The sequence below is a fragment of the Prinia subflava genome, chromosome 16 (genome assembly GCF_021018805.1).
Source record: "Prinia subflava isolate CZ2003 ecotype Zambia chromosome 16, Cam_Psub_1.2, whole genome shotgun sequence".
Lineage (NCBI taxonomy): Eukaryota > Metazoa > Chordata > Aves > Passeriformes > Cisticolidae > Prinia > Prinia subflava.
Genome location: NC_086262.1, coordinates 104,991 through 127,151, shown reverse-complemented (window position 1 = coordinate 127,151; position 22,161 = coordinate 104,991). Strand labels below are relative to the sequence as shown.

General features: G+C 40.8%; 1 protein-coding gene across 7 annotated transcripts in view; it reads right to left on the bottom strand.

Annotated features, from left to right (window-relative positions):
• The window catches only part of KCNIP1 (potassium voltage-gated channel interacting protein 1), a 239,983-nt gene that overhangs the window by 198,510 nt on the left and 19,312 nt on the right, over window positions 1–22,161 (bottom strand). For 2 of the 7 annotated variants that reach the window (XM_063413599.1, XM_063413597.1), the window contains exon 1: window positions 809–1,071. The exons of 3 other annotated variants lie outside the window; for them this stretch is intronic. The gene's annotated coding sequence lies outside the window, so the exon portion shown is untranslated. Of the gene's footprint in view, window positions 1–672; window positions 786–808; window positions 1,073–22,161 lie in introns of those variants that run through there. 2 more of the 7 variants (XM_063413602.1, XM_063413605.1) reach the window with 2 other exon arrangements.

Sequence of the window (22,161 nt, the reverse complement as noted above, 5' to 3'; positions counted from 1 at the left end):
AGTTTTTAAGCATTTCTAGTATCCCAGGGACTTTCAGGAGTTAGAGTGATCCAGCCCTATGGCCCATCCTAAAGCAAATCTCTCAAAAGAGAGGCTGAACAGATTCAGCACAACCTGTAAAGCCTGCCAAAGGTTTGAGGGGCAAGAGCCTGGTTCTAGAGCACAAGCAAATGCCATATAGCAAACTCCCTCAATTATCTCAAAAGATTAAATGAGACAAACTGGCATGTACCTGTTCTTCCTTTGAGATAATTTTCCATTTCAGTGAGTCCATTTTCATAATTTGAGTGTCCTGTCTACATCCCCAAAAGTAACTTGCATATAGAAACTGGGAAAATGTAGCAGTGTGTTAATGAGTTCTTTATATTTTATAGGTTTTTCTAAGTTCTTTGTAAGATGGTTTGTTCCTTGTTCCCCCCGTTTTGCCTTCCTCATAGTTGTCCCTGGTAGTCCCCCAGTAACTGTTAAGTGTCAATCCTTTCCCCCTCCTCCCTGGAGCCTGCCTGTCACCTCAGAGCCCTGCCTCAGAGCTAGAGGGTTCTGTGAGGGGCTTCGAGTGATAGGCTAGGTTCGGGGAAAATTCCCTCCTCTCCCCTCTGTGTGGTCCTCGTTTGTGTCAGTCACCTTCCTAGTCCCTTCTGTATTGAACCCGATTGGTTGTACCCTCCTCACCTCCCTCTGTACCGCCCCTCGTAAAAGGGGGGTGGGGTGGGGGTGTCCTAAAAATCCGGAAGCGTCTCGGTCTGAGCAGTCCTTGGCAGGTGGGGAGGCTCCGCCTGACCCGTCAGATAAACCTCCTTGGACTTACTCGGCCGGCTCCTTCCTTCATTCTCCGCCGTTGTCTGCCGCTTGCCACCTGTGCCCTCGACGTTTCGTCGGAACCAAGAGCCACTGGATCGGCCTGGCTTGTGCTGCTCACCCGCCGTGCCTGCTGCTGCTTGCCGCGGTGGCTGAGCCAGCCTGGGCAGGGCGGGACCGCCTTCTGAACGGCACCAGCGACAGGCAAACATATAGCATTCCATGCAATCAGGGCACAAAAATGCAGTTTGTGCATTTTAATTACATTTTTCTAGCTTCAGAAAATCGACACACTAAAGACAAAATCATATATCTCTAGACAAGTAAAAACTAATCAGGAATAAATATTTTATAATGCAACTAGCTTTAAAAACAAGGGGATCTTACAAAGATTATCACATCAAAAAGAATCCCTATTTGAACTAAGACCACTGTATTGAATTGAATCGTAATACTCAACTCCTACATTGGCACTACTTGAAAGTTTGTCCACGTCTTGCTCTTACCATTGCTCTCCTAAATCCACTGACAGCAAAGGAGTTAGCCTGGATTTTCACCCAAGGAGTAGTAATTTTGACCCATACTTACGCCAGTTTTGTTGGAAGACGTGCCTTGTAGATGTCTCTCTCTCACATAATTACCTATTTCTTTTTTTAGGGAAACAGTGTAAAATCCCACTAGTCTAAATTTCAGAGAATTCTATCAGGAGAGGAAAAGACCTTAAACACATTGATATAATTATTTCCCATAGGTTCTATACAAATCCAAGGATTTCATCTATGAAAGGTGAGGTAATGTTCCTTTTGCAAAGCCACCACCCCAAATTTAATTTTGCAGAAGCAATTAAAGCCAAGAACAAGTGAATTTAATTCTTCTCCTAAAGACAATGGCACTCTTCTAAATATATGCACAGGCATTTGGGTATTATATGTACACTAGAATAACAGTCACTAATGGATACTAATTTGCAGTTCGCTTTCATTTTTTCTATGGCTTTAGCGTTCAGTCCTGTAGGGTCTGACTGCACCACTCATGCCAGGGGGAAAGCATTAGACACTCTACTGTGCAGAATCTGTGAATGCTTTCTGGTTATCATCCTACAAGCTCATTTATACCCTCAGTTTGTCAGTTTTACACAGAACATTCAAAGCTATAAACCAAATCTTGGGAGACTTTTGCACAAAATTCTTATATTTACAAGTAAGCCTTTTTAACATTCCAGTTCCTGCCAAAAAATGAATGATTATACACAAACTTACAAGCAAAAGTCAAGCTGGAAAAAGCAGAGCCAGACTCACTGCCTAAGGGGCTACACAGTGATGGCAAAAGTAGCTTAAAATGTATTGAAGTAAAGTAGGAGCTTCATGGCAGCAGTGAGTTCAGGTTTGGTCTTATCACCCCCTTCAAAACTTGCATGGGGACTTCCAGCAAAGTAGCCTAAGTCCTGGGCAAAGTTAAATGACTTGCCATTACATCTTTGAGGAAAATACCACTGTTCCATTCAAATACATCTCAGTAAATTTGGGGTTATTTTCAGCTTTCTACAAATGCAGCTGTTTCTGAAAGGGCTGGATCCCCATGGTCCCCAATGCCAGTCACAGCAGCTCAGATCTCTGTGTTTCCAGTCACTGCTGAAGAACACCAGTGCCCACTGTGAGCAAGTTCACAGGACAAGAACTAGAAAGAAGACAAGAAATAAAGAACAATTGCTCTAATCCCAAAGAGTACTGACATGATAATTAGTTGAAGACAGGGAAGGGCATCCCAAAACCAGAAGGGAATAAATACACACCAGTCAGAGAAAAAATCCCTGATGTTTGCTTATGTATATTGGGGTTATGAAATCATATTTTGTCCAAGATAATGTTGCATAATTAAAATTATATTTCTCATCACCCCCTTCACATTCCTTTCCCCTGTGGCAATGCTGCACCAGATCCTGACTCCATGTGCTGAGATTGACTTGATTGGAAGAGAAATTTTCTCATTAAATCAGACAGTAACTGCCCATCTTTCTTTATCAGGGAATAAGTATTCAGAAGAGGTCAGATGTCAGCAACAATTTAAATATTACCTGCTCACTTAGATACCTCACCAGCAGACTTCCAGATATGTAAGGATGTATTTGCAGAATATAATCAAATTTGAAATCTGTTTTCAAATGCAATACTAAATTTAATATTAAGGTACCAAACTTGAGGATTCATACACAAAAGTAACTCTTTTCACATGCATGAGTATCCAGTAAGGTATTATCCTAAAGTGTCCTTATATTTAAAAAAGGTAGATATTCTGTACCTGATAACAAGTACAAAAACAACTCATTGGCTTCTTGGTCAGAAACATCAGTGAAAATATCTAATATAGAAGGTAGTTTTCAAAACTGAATTATAATAAGAGAACCTGCAAAAAGAGGAGCTGTTTTCTTATGTTTAAGATGACTTCTGTAAAAAAGGCCCCTTTTTGCCCAACTGTAAATTAAATAAGTTTCACTGGAAGGCCATGCACTCACCATAACACCCTGAATTGGTGTGGATTTTTGAAGCAGCAGCACCTCATGTGCAAGACTTTGGGCACGAAGGTGCATGTACAGACATGCAAAAAACCTGTAACCACTGAATATGTTTAAAACCCCCCTTCAGTTCCCTGGTTCACTACATCTGTTCTACGGGCTTAAATACAAAGAATCTAAGAGCAGAGTCAAGCCATTTCACTGTCATTTCTGTAGTTCCACCCATATTTCAAAGTTACTATTTAAAATTAATAATTTGTCATTTAAGCCCCAAATACTGCTAATAGCAGATTATACATAAAATTGCTCTAACAGGTCTAAGTCTCACACAGTAAACACAGAATGGAAACCCTGGGGAAATTTGATTCTCAGACAAGAAAGTTTAGACTGTGAAGCTGCACAAAGAAAGAAAATAACCAATCATTTGAACATGGAATAATATTTTCTTCCAAAAAAGTCTACTTAGAGAGTAGCCTACTGGAATGAGATAGGGGATTGACCTATATCCTCTAAATTCCTACTTTGGTATGGCTCTTTATTCCTCTAGCTCACTGTCAATGTGGAAATTCAGGGCACCAATAAGCAGAACCAAAAAAAGATCCAAATTGTCCTGGGGATTTTTCACTGTGCTGATTCTGAATCATTCTGATTGTTTTTATCTTCAACCTTGCTTTTACAGCATGCCGTTAAAGCTATTTACCTTCCTGTTTTTGTTACCATGCCTCATAAATAAGCACATACCTTCGTCTCTTCCATATCTGTTTCCTACTGCCTTCTGTTCTAGTTTCCTGTCATCTATCACTCCTGTGACACTACACACTTTTTAAAATTTTTAGCAAATGAGAATTATACAGTTGAATTATACTGCTTATAAAATCTTAGCATAGAAACCTGGTTGTAAAAAGCCACCCTGGACAATTCTACTTAGACTCTTTTCCTCTGTGCAATTAAGAATTATTAAGAATTATTTCTATCAATCTTTTTTTTCCACCCCAGAAAAATGTCATTTCTGAAAATATTATGAGAATAACTGCAAAACTATTCATAGTTATTACATATTATACAGTATGGAAAAGGGAATATCTGCACTTGAAACCTTAAGTTATCCATGGCAGGACCTGAGTGAGTACAGCCTTTCCCTCTGTGCACCACAATTGCTATAGCTCAAAGTTACATTAAAGGAGAAAGGATACAATCCAGAAGCATCTCCAGAATTGTCTTCATTGTTCACCAGAGCCTTTTAGCTGTCTCTTTTCTTTACAGTGATGACATCTATGTTAGTGAGAGGAAACAGAAGACTTTTGCAGTGATTGGCTGCATCCAAGAAGAGATGTCATGACCTCAAGGAGGATAAAAGCTGCAGAGAACTCCCAGCAGGTAAATATGCTCCACAACACAGATGAATGTCTATTCTCAGGCTCCTCATTTACCATATGCTGAGAATGGTTTACATTGTATTGTCTCAGATACAGATCATGCTCTTGTCACAAAAGTTTATGGTGCATTTCATGGAAGACAGAAGATCAACTGCAAACTACAGAGATATCCCAGTGATCACTCCAAACAGAGACCATTCCAAAGATAAAGATTTCCCGTTTTTCTCAGGAGAACAAAATAAAAGCAAAGATCTGCCATTAGTCACCAAAGACCTTTTCAATACAAAAAAAAAAAAAAAAAAAAAAAAAAAAAAAAAAAAAAAAAAAAAAGTACCGCTAATAGTTCAATCATCTAGTTCATCAATGCTTTCATCTTGGATGAGTTAGACTGTAAGGAGGCACATGTTCAAGCAGGCTGAGCTGTCATGTATATAAGACCTCTTCTTCTAAGTCTCTTAAGACTAAGTCCCTTAAAGTCTCCTAGTTTGGGGTGAAACCCCTCAAAATAATCTGGCAGGATATTGCCTTTCCTAACTGTCCCACTCTTAAGCTGAAATCAATCAGTTTGCTACCTTTTAGAAATGGTGAACCAAATAGGCCTAGTAGACATGAACTGATCAATAACTGAAGTCAGGATCTGATGTTGTGGAGGGCAGAAACCAGCTTCCACCTGTCCAGTGTTGAGTTTGACAGCGTTTTTCACTTCATTTCTACAATGAATGATGAAATTCCCTATACTCCCAAGTTCAGAGAGCCTAGCACCTAAAAGTGGGCAGTAGCAGCAGTGCACATAACAACCCAAGCCCAGGGTGGAAGAACCGCCTCATAGCTACATGGCTGCAAATGAAAATCCCAACACAATTTTAGGGAAGAAAGGCAACAAATTTTAGGTTGCAATTAGCAACAAGAGTCTTGAAAACCCAAGCTATTGCTTTGATGACAGCTTTGTGTGAATTGCAGTAAGAAAGCATCTTCCACAAACATTTTCCTGTCAATGACAAAGCCCAGTTTGCAACACCACATTTGTTCTCTAAGAAAAGGCAAGAAAGAGTTTATTTCCAATGTCAAAGCTGAGCTAAGCAAGCTTTTTCACAAAAGAAAAAAAGGAATAAGATTGTTAAAATCCTTTTGCTCTGCTTACTGAAGATTTCAAAGACAAAGGGAATTTTTCCTTCACATTTTGCCCAGTACTTTGCTGAGATTTACAATACCTGGTCTCTCTCCTGGCACACATCTAAAAGGAAAGACAGAGTTCACAAGGAGACAACAATTTACAATGTTTTTATCTTACTGCCGTCATGCCCCAGTGCCTCTTTGTGTCTCTGATATTCAAAGTCTTCCCTGATTTTACTACAAAACACCTCCAGTGAGGCTACATTGAGGTTTTGCACTACATGCAGTAGTGTTTCAGTAGATTGGTGCTGTACTGTTGAAATCCTGTAAAGATGGAAATGAAAATGAAACCTGAAATCTTGAAAGGAGACATGCAAACATTACTATGCTTTGAAATATTCACTTACTAAGTCAGCCAGTGTCTCTGTAACAAAAATAATCAGAGAATGTTATGCATATGACAGATTTCAGTACTGAAGGCTTTTACTGCTGCCCACATTACTGATATGTTTTAACAATGAGAAGATAAAGAATTCTTAATGCTTCCTTTAAAAATTAAAAAAAAAAAAAGAAATGTGATGTGTAAATGGCCAGATTAGAAGACGCCTGTCCTCATGCATATGATTTTTTGGGCAATCATTAAGAAAACCACTCAGGCTTCACTGCAGCCTCGGGCAGGGCAGACTGCACCATCAACAACATTAAGAGCTCTATACATCTACTCAGCTGAGGCATCCTCAGAACTCTGTACTCTGTTAAAGGGAATTATAAATTAGCAACTAGATAGTTTTCATCCAATTTATAAACATTCAAAAAAAAAATCTCATCGTGTACATGCTCAGTAAAGACTAGTTACGACTGATTAATTAATTCCTGTGTTTATGTGTTCTTACATACAAGATGGCTTGGTGAGCTATTCAAGTACTCCACAACAGGACATTTCTGGCAAGTTCCTTACAGAGACTGAACACCACTGGCAGTTTGGCAGCAGCTTCGCTATGAACAATGAATAAATATCACTGACAGGCTCAGCATTTTCTCTGTCCCAGGAAACGTGCTTCTACCTTGGTAAATCAACTCAGTGAGCATAATAAAAAGGCAGATCCAAGTTGTCTTGGACCCAGTGTTTATCCATAACTTCAGAACCTCCTGGAGCTTAACTCCTGAGAAGTCATTTCCATGGAAATTACAGCAAGACTAAATTGACAAATGAATAATCTGAGTTTAGATCCAACTACAACTCAAAGTGAGGAATCGCTTTGTGTCTCCTGTACATTCCACAGGAAAAATGAGGCATCCATATCACAGATGAAATAGCACATACCAAGATTTATATTCAAAACATTCTTGGTAAAAGTGACTAACAGCTAAACTCAGAGTGCACATAAAAGTAAAACAGAGCTGAAGACTGAATTGTCAAAAAGTCAGTGTTCTAAAATTTTCTGCAGAAAAGTCAAATCTATGTTGGGCAAAAAAGGGACTATTTATACAAATAGATGTTGAGAATAGTCAGGAATTATTAAAGAGAGAGGAATCAGGTTCAACAAAGCCATTCGATCTGCAGCTTCCTTGTGTACTTCTACTGGCAGTCTCCTCTCAGATGTTTTTCCTTTCATCTTTAAACTCACAACATCTACTTCTTTCCAGTCCTCTGAAACAGTTCTATACAGTGCTTTACATTCAGCAGAGGCCACAAGGAAGCTCATAAATGATTTTCCCAGTTTCTTTGCACATCAGGAATAGGAAGAGGCATTAAAAAAAAAAAGTTACATTAACCTCTTTGTTAAACCTAACTCAGATTAAATCTGGCCTTCATTGAACACAAGCATGTCTATCCCAGCTGGTTTCTAAACATCTGTGGAAGGGTGAAAGGGGCTTCCATGCTGAAACCCATTCCTTCAAATAAGAGCACCTCCAGCAACAGCCCCCTGCAGCAAAACAAACAGGTTGAACTTGCTGAGAACTGCTGACTCACACAGCAATAGAAACTCAGTGTTGTTACAGCCAGAGTTGATTAAATATTTATCGCCTGGCAATTTTTTCACTTGCTTACATGCAGATGGATCTCTTATCCATTAAGAGATCATAATTATAACAAGTATTTTTATAGCCCTTTTTTTTCATGTATGTATGTATTTGAGGTTTCCACAAGCTGAAAAATCTCACATCCATCCATACTTATTGTTACTGTTTAGAATAGTTTAATACTTCTTCTATGTAATGACTGCCAAGATTCATCATTGAGTAGAAGATAGACTTGGGATAGTTCCCAAACCGTCCCATATGGAAAACGTGTGACTGCTGCTGCAGGGTCAACCTCAGTCATTACCCTACTGCTCATGGCTTTAATCTCCACTTCTCTTAATTGTTAACAAATTGCTTTTTCATAACTAATTTTTGGAATATCGCACAACATATTCAAAAAACAACAGAAGATAAAGCAGGAACAACAAATGATAGAACATATAAACCCTAACTACTTTTGGTATTTAATATTAAAATGTTTTCAGGATATGGCTATAATCTCCAAACCAAAAAGACATAAATCGGGAGAATGCTGTGCTCCCAGCTAGCCATCAACTAAGAAGAGCAGTGACACCTCAGCTCTTTCTGTAATATTCAAAGTAGAGAAGACAGCTCCTGCTGTGCTGCTGAAACCCTGCTGGACTGTTAAGTATGCAGTTATTCCGTAAGGATCACCTGGACTATGCTCTTCCCTGTGGGAAAGGTGGAGGCTCCAACTTTCTTTAGGCTGTACAACTGGCAGTGAGGCCTTCAGAGCTGCCTGGGTTGTGAACAAGGATGTCTCAGACCAGCAGTGCTCATGAAGGGCAGAGCAGGGGGATGGCTGGCATCTACAGAGGGCTTGGATGAGCAGGACAAAAGTAACTGGTTTGCCAGGACTGAGAAAGGCAGTTCTGCTCTAGGAGAAAGCAGCTTCCCAGTAAGTCACAAACACACACACAGAGCAAGGAAAGCATTTGGCCTTTGCAGAGAACAGCTGAATTTTGCTCTAATCTGAATTCTGAAGCAAATAGTATTTCCCTGGTAAACAGCAAGTGTCAGACTTTGCAGCCTCAATGAACTATCACCTGACTATATTTTGGAAAACTATAGTGCTGCATAACAACTTTTAGACTCCAGCCTTCCAGCTTCACCTCAAAAGTAATTTGAGCATTGTGGCAGATAAAAACTCCCATCTTTTAAAAGAAGTTACATTCTTCTGCTAAGGAGGGAGCACTGCTAAGTTCACTTATTTTTGTAACAATCCCTTCATATACATCTGTCCTGACATATGACAACTTAACTATGCACAACTGAGATGCTTACAATTACTAGATCTGATTAAAAGGATATGAGACCCCAGGACCCCAGACACCTCCATGCACTGAGGTATCACCTCCCGGCTCTGTTACTGTCTGAAATTGGAACAGACTCTGCGTTAAGAAAAGATAAGACCTCACAACAAAACATTGAAAAGTGAAGGTCAGAGAGAGGGTTAAAAAAAAAGCCCTAACATTTAACTATCAACAAAAAGAAATGATAAGTGGAGCAATTAAAGCTCCTAAATAAGTAAAATTCACTGGTGAAATTTCCTGGAAAAAATCCTGGAACATTTAAATGGAACCCTGTTATCCAGAAGAAAGCAGATGGACTCAAACACAATGGAAATGCAGAGAAAACGGTGATATTTCTTAAATGTTGCCCTGGAGATAATTAATCTCCTAAATATCATTCAAGTAAACTAGGATGAGAGGGCAAGCTATTAGCCTCAGGTTTGCAAGTCTTAAGAACATTGCAATACAGGATACCCTTGTTGGGAGACTGGAATATTAAAGACTCCTGCAGGAGCAAGTAGAGCCTGCTAAAGCATTTTTGGCTGCTCTTAAATTAACAAGACAAAAGAAAACCATTATCTTTTGGCAGCTCTTCTGTGACAGAAACTGTGCTCAGAAAAGAGATACTGTCTCTACAGTATCTCTACAGATCTACAGGCAAGGCTGGTTTTGCTTCCAGAAAAATCATTGTGTTGAATGAAATGCTATAGTGAAAATAAGGTGAAACCAGGTTAGTCTAAGCATTTTAAGAGGACACTGAAAAACAGAAGATCATAAGTGTAAGAATTCGGGAGGGATTTCACAGGTCAAAGTGCAAGAGAAATGCAAAAGGAAGTATTGCAAAAGACATAGCAAAGGCAAAGCCCCAGATAATTTCCAGCATTTCAAAAACTCTGTACCAAAGCTACAGAAATAAGCATTTAAAAAATTGAGTCCACTGGTAGCAGATGCAGAGGAGACCAACACGCAGGTGCACAGGTCTTGTAATTTAGATTTAAGGGGGGTCCCCAGGGAGGGTTCCCCGGGAGCCCCCCGGGTCCGAGGGTCGTGGGTGTTCACATGCAGGCAGGCAAGGAGACTCTAGAAGGTTGGTGAGGTGCTGGTGGGATGAGGCTTTATTTGGAGTTTGACCCCAGGAAAGCAGCATGGTCACTGAGGGGAGAGGGAAGGGGAGAGGAGCTGAGCCTCCGGAGACCTCCAGGGCAAAGAGGGCGAGCCCTCTCCGTTTGCACCCTCAACAGAGAGCTTCGAAATGGGCACGGTAATATTCTTCAGCCAATAGAGTTATGGACTTGGGATAAGTTACAGGATACTGCAGGGAGGTTGCAGACTTGGGATAAACCATACACTTTCCAGGGGTGCGCCAGAGCATACCATTTCAATAAAATGCAATTCCACACACAGGGACAGCCAGAAGGTTTGGCTGTCAACATTCTGAGAAAACGAGCTGAGACAATACCTTGGTACTCTCAGCAGTCAAAATACAACATTTTTTGACAGAATTCTATAAATTAAATATCAGTGTTTGCAGCTCAACTTGAAAATCTCGTTGATATCTGAATTTTAAAAAACCCTGATAAACAAGTGAAATCAAAAATAAAACATAAGACAGTTCCTACAGAAAGACTGAGTCAAATACAAGCTACAGTGGGAAGGGAAAGATGTGCAGCTAGGCTTGTTAGAAAGTGAGAATATTAAGACTAAAAGCATATGTTAGCTTTTGGCTTGGTTCAGTGAACAGCTACAGTCCCCAAACCAATGTGGGACACAATTACAAAGTCCCAAGAAAACATAAAACCCCACAGAAGGCCCTGAAGGTCAGTAGGATTACAGCAGCAGGACAAGCCCAGCCCACAATTACTACATCTGGAGCTATACACACAATCACAGGGCAGGGCTGGTGGTGTCACTACTGCTTATGTGCTATAGAGTTTCTTAAAGTTAAGAGAGTTTATATATTTATTTAAATAGAAAAGTGGCTTCGAACCCCTTCAAGCAGTTCTAAATATCTCAGGCCATGATTTCCTTAGCATATTTCAACCTTAACAAGCAGATACCACAACTCACACTCTGTCCAGCTGTCCCAGGCTCATGGGAGCAGTATGTCACGTCACTGTCTTGTTTGTAATTTGAAGATTACACTTGGTACACACAAGTTTTGGAAAACTCAGGTCATATATTTAGGTTCAGATGAACATAAACCAGAAACTTGGATATGAATAATCAAATTTACACAAAGAGGACATTCATGTGACCCTTTCAAAAACAGCTGTGTTACTGCAGCAAGAGCAGACATTTTTCCTTGCTGCCAGGATGCAGCCTGCCAAAGGACATCACCATACACACTTATGCAGAAAGAAACTTTTAGTGGTTTTAATTGGTATCAGCTTTGTACTTTCGGTTTCCTATTATGAGTGTGAATGAATACAAAACTTCAAAACAAAATTTCACTGAAATTAATGAGTTCTGTATGACAAAAAAGAACTGGCTGACCCAACATAAAAGCCAGCAAAAATTGGTGGAAATTACTCTGAAGTTCAATTGAAAAGTTAATGAATTTCAATGAACTCAATTATTAACACAGATTCTGACTGTGATTCTGAGTTTCATCAGTATCCTGGCCAAAGTTTAATCTGTTTCATCAGTATCCTGGCCAAACAGGACCACGTAGCAGCGTGGCAGGATGGTGAAATTGCCTCTACCTTCCCAAAGCGTTTCCTTCAGAAGCCACTCGGAGTAGGCCACAGGAACAATCATTTCAAGTCCATGCACACACACGCCACAGATAGCTCAGGAAAGGAAGGATAGGAAGGGCCTTCTGTATGATGAATTCCAGTGAAGCTTTATTACATTCACCGCACCGAAGGGATCAGGGACAAAAGACCAAGATCAAAGGTGTGTACAAGGTTAAGTATGGGGTCAAGAGCAAATGGTCTGAGGGCAAGGGGCAGTACAAGGGCAGGGCAAAGGGCAGTGTCCTGTAGCGGACATGGGGGCAGGCCACCAGGGATACCACAACCAATGGGTAAACAGGGAAAGGAGAAACCATGAGAACTAGGGACATAAGGGGAAAGCAAAACTGAGGTAGATCAAGGCAGTGTTGCAGGGCACCATGGGGGAAATCTTTTCTTTCAGCCTAGGTGGGGAAATTCTATGGTATATTCTTCCAGGGCAAATCCCTGGGTGTTTCCCTGAGGGGTTCAAAGGTTTCCACAGAACCACAAGCAGAACCTGGTAAAAAGAAAGAGGAGAACATGAATTTCAAGGAGTGCAAGATTGGAGGAAGCTGTGGAAACGATGTATAGATGATGGCACAATTGTACCTTCTCACTGTGCAGTGCATGACTCCTCTTCCCCATCTTTGAGTTCATTTGTTTATCCTTCATGATGAAAGGAGCACAACTATGGTCAGCAGAACCATATGGGATAATTGCTGGAGCCAAATGGAAGAAATTATGTATTCATGAAGTGCAAATTGAGAAATTAATTAGAAAAAAATATCCTGCTTGGCAGCTACATGCCAGAACACAGGCAGGTACAATTAGAAAGAGATGAAAGTCATCTAGGGCAGCAGATCAGCACATCCTGGGGAAGAAGCATGTTCTTCTAGGACCTCCTCTGAGCAGCTGGGTTGTTTAGCCTCTCAGAGGAACTTTTTTGACCTCTCCTGGCAATAATTACCAAATTCGATCAAAACTTTGCAGGTGAGAATTCTGTTTTCTCACTTTTCAGTCAACAAGACCTTCTTTTGTGCCATGTCTAAACTGTTCAGAAGTGAGTGAAAAATAAAACAAATGCGGAAAGTGATAAGCAAATCATCCAAGGAGCAAAGTGCAGGCACAAATCAACAGAAATCTGAATCCAGCTAGGCATGTTTGCTGCTTTCTGGCACATGAAGGACAATCTTTCCTGCTGCTCTGGCAGAAGGGAACATTGAAGATTATCCACCAGCAATCTTACACAGACTTTGTTCAATTTTTACACTCTAGAAACATACAGAGAGATTGTGGTTGCAATACTCTCCTAGATGCCTACGCTTACCAAGGGGCCTGGAGCTACCACTGTCTCCAGCTGTAACAGAGTAGCTTATTGCATAAGGAACCAAGGTTTATGCAGAATAGGCTCAGCTGCTCCCCATGGTAAAATTTCAGTAAAACAGGGCTGTCTGTAATGTTTACTTTAGGAAAATAAACATTTAGCTTTGAAAGTTTACATATTACATGTTTACAGACAGGTATTATTTGCATGGTCATGAATATTCCCAAGTACTCTTCAGAAAACAAAACCAAACTCCACAGAACTGGCCGCAGAACCAGCAACTGTATTTTGGCATAAAGGCATCATTATAATGAGGCAGAATAAGACAGCAGGGCAGAGATGTACAGCAGCTCACTAGGACATGTCACTTGCAGCCCTGGCAGCTTACAACCACATGTCAATACGTCATATAAACCCATCTTCACCTTTACTAAGTAGAGTCCAAGCACCTCTAGCAAAGCAGAAATTACTTAAACAAGGGTTACAAGTTCATCTGCATTTTGGTTTTGTTTTTATTCATTTTAATTCCTCTTCCTCTTTGAGCAGCAGTGTTTAAATTCAGCTTTTTAAATAAAATAATCACATCATCATAGAGAAAAATATGCAATTGTATAATTGAAGTTCATAGACAATTTACTTAAAGAAGTTGTTCAGAGCATGATTCTCATCAAAGTTGGCATCAAGCTAGTTTTAGCAAGTAGCCAATTTTTAAATAAGAAAAAACAAAACCAAAAATAAGACATGGACCAAAAGAGGGGCATAATTAAGATAAAAATATATGAAGAAAATATGCAAGACTGCATGCAAAAAAATTGTTTTAAAAGTGATGTTGCAATTTCAAAACTAACAACATGAGAAGGAAACAAAAAATTAAAATATTGTTTAAATCTCAAGTGTTAAATAATGGTGCAAACAAATGAAACCATATTTCAGCATTTCCTCAGTCCTGCTCTTTGACATACAATTTGAAAATCTCACTCTTGCAATTTATATGAAGAGAAAAAACCCAGATGGCTACAGGATCTCCAACACTACAAGTGTTTGCTGTGTGAAACCTCAGTGAAAAATCATGAAGTAGGCAACAGGATTTTTTTTAACCTGGAACTTCTTATTAGGTACTTGATTTCTGAATACAAAAATCAGTGCCATCTCTAAACTGGACAATGTAAATTTGTGTAAAGAGGTGCTCACACAACTTTGAAGAAACTTGTAGATGAGAGTAGGGAACATTCTCAGGTTACATTCCACCCTTTCCTATCTGAAGCCTGCTTTGTGGCATTAAAACAGCCCATGGAAATCATTAGTGGGTTTGTATAAACTCTTTTCTTCTTTTAGCCCTCAGACAATATTGCTTCCAAGTACACTGTTGGATCCAGAGAAGTCACATCTAGGGATGAGTTACAATTTTCAAAATAAATTACAAATCAAGGCAAATAATTGCCAATGGTTTGCCACATTCAATCAGATCAAGAGCTCAGTCTGTCATCTTTCTCATCATCATAGAATAGTTTCAGTTGGAAAATACCTTCAAGATCTTTGAGTCCAGTTGTTCCCAAGGTAACTGCCACTATGTGATATTCAGATATCAAAAGCAGGAGAAAAGTCTGGTCATGCCCCATATCTGCATGTCCTTCAGCACAGGCCAAGTCACAACATCTGCTCAAAATCACAAAATAGGACACAGCAGATCCAGCTTTCAAATATAAATTGACCCTTAAAAATCTAGGGAATTTCAACACACAGAACTACGTATCTCAAAGCTACCTATGAATTTGGTTTGACTTTCTTTTTACATTACTTTAAAACAGCTGGCTATAAATTTTACTATTTCTTCCTGCCTTGACAATGCCATGTGTATTGGTTTTCCATGGCTTGATTTTTTTGGTGGTGGGAGAGCCACAGAGTGGCTTCTGTGAGGAGTTACCAGAAGCTCCCGTTATGTCTGGCAGAGCCAATCTCTGGCAGCTCCAAAGATGGACATGCTGCTGGCCAAGACTGGGCCAATTAGAAATGTTGGTAATGCCTTTGTGATAACAGATCTAAGAAGAAAGAAAAATCAAGTTTGTGGCGCAGTTGTGATTTTCCATTCAGAAAAGAGTGAGAATATGCGAGAGGAGAACAACATGGAGAGACCAAGGTCATGGAGACACTATGGAGAAATAGGGGGAGGAGATGGTCCAAGCACCAGAGCAAAGATTCCTCTGCAGGGTGTGGTGAAGACCATGGTGAGGCAGCCATGCCCCTGCAGCCCATGGAGATTCACAGGGAAGCAGAGATCCATCTGCAGCCCATGGAGAAGGTGCCCATGCTGGAGCAGGGGTATGCGAGAGGGGAGGCTGTGATCCAGTGGATGACCCATGAAGAGAGGGCCTTGCTTCCAGGGTGGAGCAGCCTGTCCTTGAAGGACTGCACCCTGTGGAAGAGTGACCCATGCCACAGCAGTTTTCGGAGGACTGTTACCTCTAGGAGGGACTCAAGTTGCAGCAAGTATCAACTTGAAGAAGGAACTGTTGGTTATGAGATGGAACCACATCAGAGACGTTCAGACAGAACTGTCTCCCATGGGCGGGACCCCACGGTGCAGCAGGGGAACAACTGCTGTCCCTGAGCAGTGGGAGAAGCAATAGGTGATGGACTGACCATAACCCCCATTCCCCACCTCCTTTTACCACTGGGTAGGAACCACAACTGGGAAGGAGAAAGGGATGGGGGGAAGGTGTTTTTAGGGGCTGGTTTTGCTTCTTATTGTCCTGCTCTGATTCTGTTAGCAATCAATTTACTTTATATCTCTAAATTGAGTCTCTTTTGTCCTTAATGGTATTTAGTGAGCGATTTCTCCCAGTCAACTCATGAATCCTTGATTTTATTTTCTCCCCTCTGTCCAGTTGCAGAGGGGAGTGAGGGAGTGGCTTTTGTGGGTGCCTGACATCTGGCCAGGATCAAACCACAACACCCTCTTAGCCCAATAAGGATGTGGCTGATGCTAGCAACATATAGGAGACCCAAGGGATGTGGCACACATCTTGGCTCAAGGACTTCAGCATTTAGCTGGCTGAGAGCCATCACTGTTTCCTCAAAAACGAACTACCAACACAGGCTCCTCTGCCAAGTCAAACAACACATCATCTGGGCACTGCAGCATCAGCTGGCCTCTGTGTGTGCAGTACTGCTCATAGGCTACAGGACCAGGGGTATACGTGGGAGTGGATCCTGTCCACAGCTCCCTAACAGGATGGAGATCGCAGAATCATCTACCAGGGATGCTGAGCAGCTGGGAACAGGAATTATACAGTTGTCTTTAAGTAGGTTATACTGCAAATTTTTCTAATGCATGTCATCAGAGGCAGTCGTCAGAGAAAATGTATTTCTGTAAAAGGTGTGACATTTGAAAAAATAAAATTCTACCCAAAATAAAATATTAAGGCAAAATGCTACCAGAGGAAGCTACTATATAGGAATGCTCTCAGCAAATAGCAGCCTGGGAAGCTTTATAAGCTAAATATCAGCACTATGGTACAGAGTTAAAGAACTAATGGGTTGTGTATCTCCTTCACAGAAAAAATATTTTCAATAAAACAGTAAAGATGCATATATGTATCTGCCACAAATGTTTAACAATTCCACATCAGCTTGAAGTAAGCAGGCTGAATAGAGCCATCATTTTGAAGCAGTCTCTGTTTCCAGACACAGGTAACACTACCCTCTGCTGTAGGAAACCACAAAGTGCCTGGCTGGCTGGCACTGCAGCCAGCACAGCCACCAGACCCAGGGAAGCCTCTGGACACCATGCCCTTCTCACCCCCGGTGGCAAATCAGTGCTTTCCCTGGTGAGCCACCCTTGGCCCATCCTAGGTGCTGCCCTGAAGGTGCTGTGCAGGGTGTAAGGGCAACAGGAAATTCCAGAGTCCCCATGGTTCTCGCACCTTAATGCAAAGTGCATTGACTGGCATAGTTGAAAGTGTGATGAAATACTTTCAGGCCTTTGCTCTTGTTTCTATTCACTTATAATTTATGCTACATACTAATGATTTCAGAATTAGGTTCAGTCTTTTATTATCCTTTCCTTGTGCCTCATTCTGTTCCCTAGTTCAAGTTGCAAAGTGATCTGAACCAAATATTTACTCCCTAGAAAGCTGAATAAGAAATATAGTCGCTCTGTTGCAATCAACAGCCTAAAACCCAAGTCTAAGCTCAGCCTGTGTGCTATAGAGCATAGGCCAGGGCTGCTGAAGCACAGCCTCTTCCAGGGTACCTCACCTTATGCTGAAGTGTCTGTCCTAACCCCTCAGGCAGCCTCTTCTCTCCACCAAGATAGCTTACAGCATGCAGACAGCAGAGAACACTGTCTTCTGCCTTCTAAACATCTAGGAATTTCTGACTCTCAGGCTGGGGACTACTTCAGCAGTGTATGTATGTGCCCATGGGGTAAGCAAGGAGAAATTAAAATTAAAAGGGCAGTCATACACCCAGTACCTGGGGCTTCTCTGCTAGGAAATGTCACATATCTAATATGTCTGTTTCTCTGGCAGCTCTTGCACTTGAAGGCATGTGAAACCATACACCTGTACATGGGTCAGGGCAAACAGAGATGGCACCAAATCTTTCGGAGTGTGAAGGAGATGGAGAAAACACATTCAGCCTAGCAACCCGTTCACAAAAATCACATTTGCTAATCTACTGATCTTCTGAAACCTTCTCCATACAGAAGTATCCATCACTGCTGTGCTTTCAAACTGTTACAAAAGCCTGTAATGACTGTTTTACATGCAGCTCAGTCCAACTGTCATCCAAAAGTGGCATGTCCCTTTTTGTCACAACCCCAGGCCACAGTGTTGAGTCTCTTATATTCAGTGCAGACAAAAAAGCCTTAGACTACAAAAGTTACCCAAATATTTAAAGTTGGAATAAGCCATTGAAGAAACCTATTGAGACAGGAGATTGAGCACAGGGAAGGTATTTCACTGGATAATACACAGCTAAGCTGGGAAACTCCTTCCCATAGCTGTTGCAGGTAATAAATACACACTGGGGCAAAAAGTGACCAAAAATCCTCTTAGAAAAAAAGAGCAATGCATGAAGTCCTATTAAATTCTCACTTCTAGAATTCAATAATTTTCTACATTACTGATCTCTAGAGATTAGGAGTTTAATGAAAGAAGTACCTGGATATGATTGTCATGCTCTAACAGCTTTTCTATGGTACCTGATATCCACATTACCTAAAACACGCTACTGAATCTAAAGGGCAACAGAGCTAACCCAGCAGGGCAGCACTTGGGCCAAGAAACAACATTTTAGGGATTGCACAGTTAAAATGAACTGAAGAAAATCACCCAGCTGCAAAGCTTCTGCAAAAATAGGCAAGGGTTTCTGTAAGTTCTAGAAGTTTAAGTAAGCCTCATGTTTATCTTTAAAGAACAGTTAGTAAATGACATTTGAATTGTTGTAGTTATTATGCATCACACCCACTTGTTCCTAATGCTGGTGGTCTTCAGTCAAAATTGAAGCACCCTTTGTTGAATTCAGTCTACTTTATTTAGAAATGGAAGTAAAAGTAGGAGAATTGTGCATATTTGAATCCCGAGAAAGAGTATCAGCAGCTCTAGGATTTAAGGTCCTGTAAAAAATACAGCTGACTTTACACAGTAGGTCAGTGTGCTTGTAAATACAGTTAAACTAAGATAGAAAAGAGCTGATTTGGAGCCTGGACAACAGAATTATGGTCACAGGAACAGAGAATTTCCCAGGGGATAGAACAAAGACCCCACAACTTGAGAGCACCAAAGCTGCCCTGCTCAGGAACACAAACCCTGTGTGATTTTTATTTTTTCACCCATAACACAAAAATAGCAGCATTTCTTTTTGTCACAACACCCACACACAGATGAGCTTGCTGAAGACTGAGATGCCTAAAAACTATGGATAGAAATATCAAAAACAGCTGAGGGAGATCTACTGAATTTCAGCAGGGGATTTCTGCAACTTTTAAAGCAACCAGATAAAAGTAGCCTCTCTGAAAGACTCTGAAGGATATCAGTTAGACTTAAGCAAGAGCTCTTCTGGCAGGCAGTTCTAGCACCAGGAACAAATGAGCAATTCTGCTCATAATAACCAATACTGGAGCATGCCTCTTACAGCAACTCCCACTTCCTCGGCTGCTCTAGTCTTTTAACAGAAAACTGAAGTCCCAAAACTCCCAGGCCAGACTGTACAGGGCTCAATTGTTTCTAAAGACCCTTAAAACAACAGTACTAAGTGATAAATTTACATATATCCAGCATTTCATTAATTGCCTGTAAAAGAAGGTTGATAGAATGATGTTTCTCCAGCTCTGCTCAAAGAGGATAAATCTGAGGTCCATGCTGCCAAGCCTGAAAGTGCATTTAAAGAGATGGCACACCACAGGCACTAAAACAGCTCTTTAGTTTATGTGTGAGGCATAAACTTATAACACCTTCAAATGAATGCTGTATCTGACTGTGGGAATGCTATTTAATTCTATTCTTTTTCATTCAAATTTCATTATTGAAGACAGAAGGGAAAGAAAAGCAATTCATGGGAGAAGATAGTAAGCAAAACGTGTGTAGATAAAGAATCACCCATGCTCACTTGACCTATTGCTGCAGGCAAATTAGATAAGAGTAAAAGCAAGCAGAGATTTCTGAGTGATATGTTCTATTGAAAGCTCAGAATTTTAAAAAGTCAGTCCTTGAATGTAATGAAACAATTACTATAATATTCATTATAACATTAATTATAGTATTCATTATAACAAATACACCAAAGTGCAGCATGCTGTTCTCCTGTCCACCCAAACCCAGCAAGAGCCAAACAAAGGGTAACAAATACTTTTAAGCCTGTCTGCAAGATCTGGAGTTTTCATTGGAGGTTTACACCCAACTTTGCTGAAGATATACTTTCTGGCCAAAGGCTAACTTTCTATGCTTTGTACCGCAGCTTCTACATGTATGAAATATGAGTACCCAGAGCCCCCTTCAGAAATAAGCCTACTGCATAAATGGTACAGACGAGAGGATGGACTTTTCTGAAGTAACACCTCAAGCATCACAAAGCTGAGATGAGAGACCATTAACTATTTCAGCTGTGCCATGGCTACAATCCTGTCATGCTGTCACCCTACCTAGTCTGAACATAAGCAGAATTGAAACCCAAAAGACTACCCTGTCTTCAAGACAAGACTCCTCTCCAAAATTCTACTGGGCTTGCTCTTTCAAAGCTCTCTTTGGATAAGACAGTCTGGTATAACCTAGTTATTTAGTGAGCGGAACATTCTGGAAAGACTGCGATAACAAAAAAAAAAAAGTACAGTAAAACCTATTTACTTAGGGCAGGGTGAAGTGAGGCTTGAAATACTGCTTGCTGACTGACATCATGGAAAACATATTCCTGCAGAATCACAAGCAGTTATCTCCACCATCACCTCCTCTCACCCTGTTATCTTGCACCAGCAGCTTTGCATAAATAGTCACAAAAAATTACAGAGGCTGCTGGTTATATAAACTGGTGGGTGAAAGCACAGCTCTGTTAGGAGAGCCTGGTAAGGGTTAGGGTTTTGGCAGACTGTGTATCAAAGAGTTTTCACAGCATTTGTCACAACCTCCACTTCCACTGCATTGCAACAAGAGGAGGGTTGCTGTGACAGACAAACCCTGCCAGCTTGCACAGCTTTAAACCTTCTTTCTGAATTCAATCCCCAACATTTGTTTCTCTCAGGTGATACTAGAGCTGTGCATAATTTAAAGTACAGCCTCCAAAGAGTTGGAGAATAAGGGCTGAGGACGGACACACCTGCAGTTTTAGGATGAATGGAGCAATATGAAATACCCTTGATAGCACTGCTGAACTTGAATTTCCCTCAGCAGTGGGAGATGTGCACAAATGGGATTTTTGGAAATGCCTCTTGTTGGCTGAGCTCCCTCTATCCCTCAACAGGACATGGAAAAGCAGTTACTGGGGGATTAGAGTTCCAAAAGTTTTAGATAAACATATTTCCTCCCAATGCTCCCAGCAGCTTCGTAGTTCATATCTAGAGCTGTTACTTTCTGCTATTTCATTACACAAAGAGGCTGAGTGCGACATCTCTCCCTTGCATGTAACACGGCTTGTGGAATGAGGGCAGTGAAAAGAGAGAAGGCCCGTGTAACCACCAGGCACTGTTCTCCACAAAAGGTTTGCCTGTCAGCCCACACAACCTCTCTTTTCTATCACTTCCTTGGTACCTTCTCATTTAAAGGAATAGAATTGCTTACTTACTAGAGGCAAGCAGGAACCTAAATGCTAAGCTGTCCCTCTCTTTATGCTGCACAGGAGTAGTGAGCTTGGTACTGAGTTTCCCGGGAATAACAATGTCAAAAGTCAAAATGCAAGAAATTCTTTTGGATTTTGTCATGAAGACATAGATACAGCTTCACAGTCCTCTGCAGTCCATTGATCAGCAAAAATACATGGTCAAGGACCGCAGGCTTTTGAATGAGGCTCTTCGAACAAAAAAAAGTTAGCAAACTTCAACACTGGATCTCTCTTCAGATGAAGAAGGAATGATTTCAATAGCTTTGTAAATAATCAAAAAAAGCATTGTCTTTACGTCTTATTAGAGGAAATTAGAGCAAGAGCACTATATGTCAGCAAATCTGCTAATTCTGCACACTGCTTTGTGTTTATATGTTTTGAAGCACCACGGTCCATTGATAGTCCAAGAGCCAAAATACATAAGGAACCAAAAGGATCCTGGAATCAGCAGCATGCCTCTGGCAGCAAGAAGATGTGTATTAAGGTTGACCCCACCCAGCTGTGCCACTATTATATGTTATGGCATCAATACCTACTGATGGTACAATAGACAGGTTGGTACAGTTGTTAGACTGTTTCCTGATCAAAATGAATTTTGATCACATACAAGTAGGACCTATGCAGCATCCAAATCCATATCATCAGTTATGGTCAAACATATTTTCATTCATGTCTG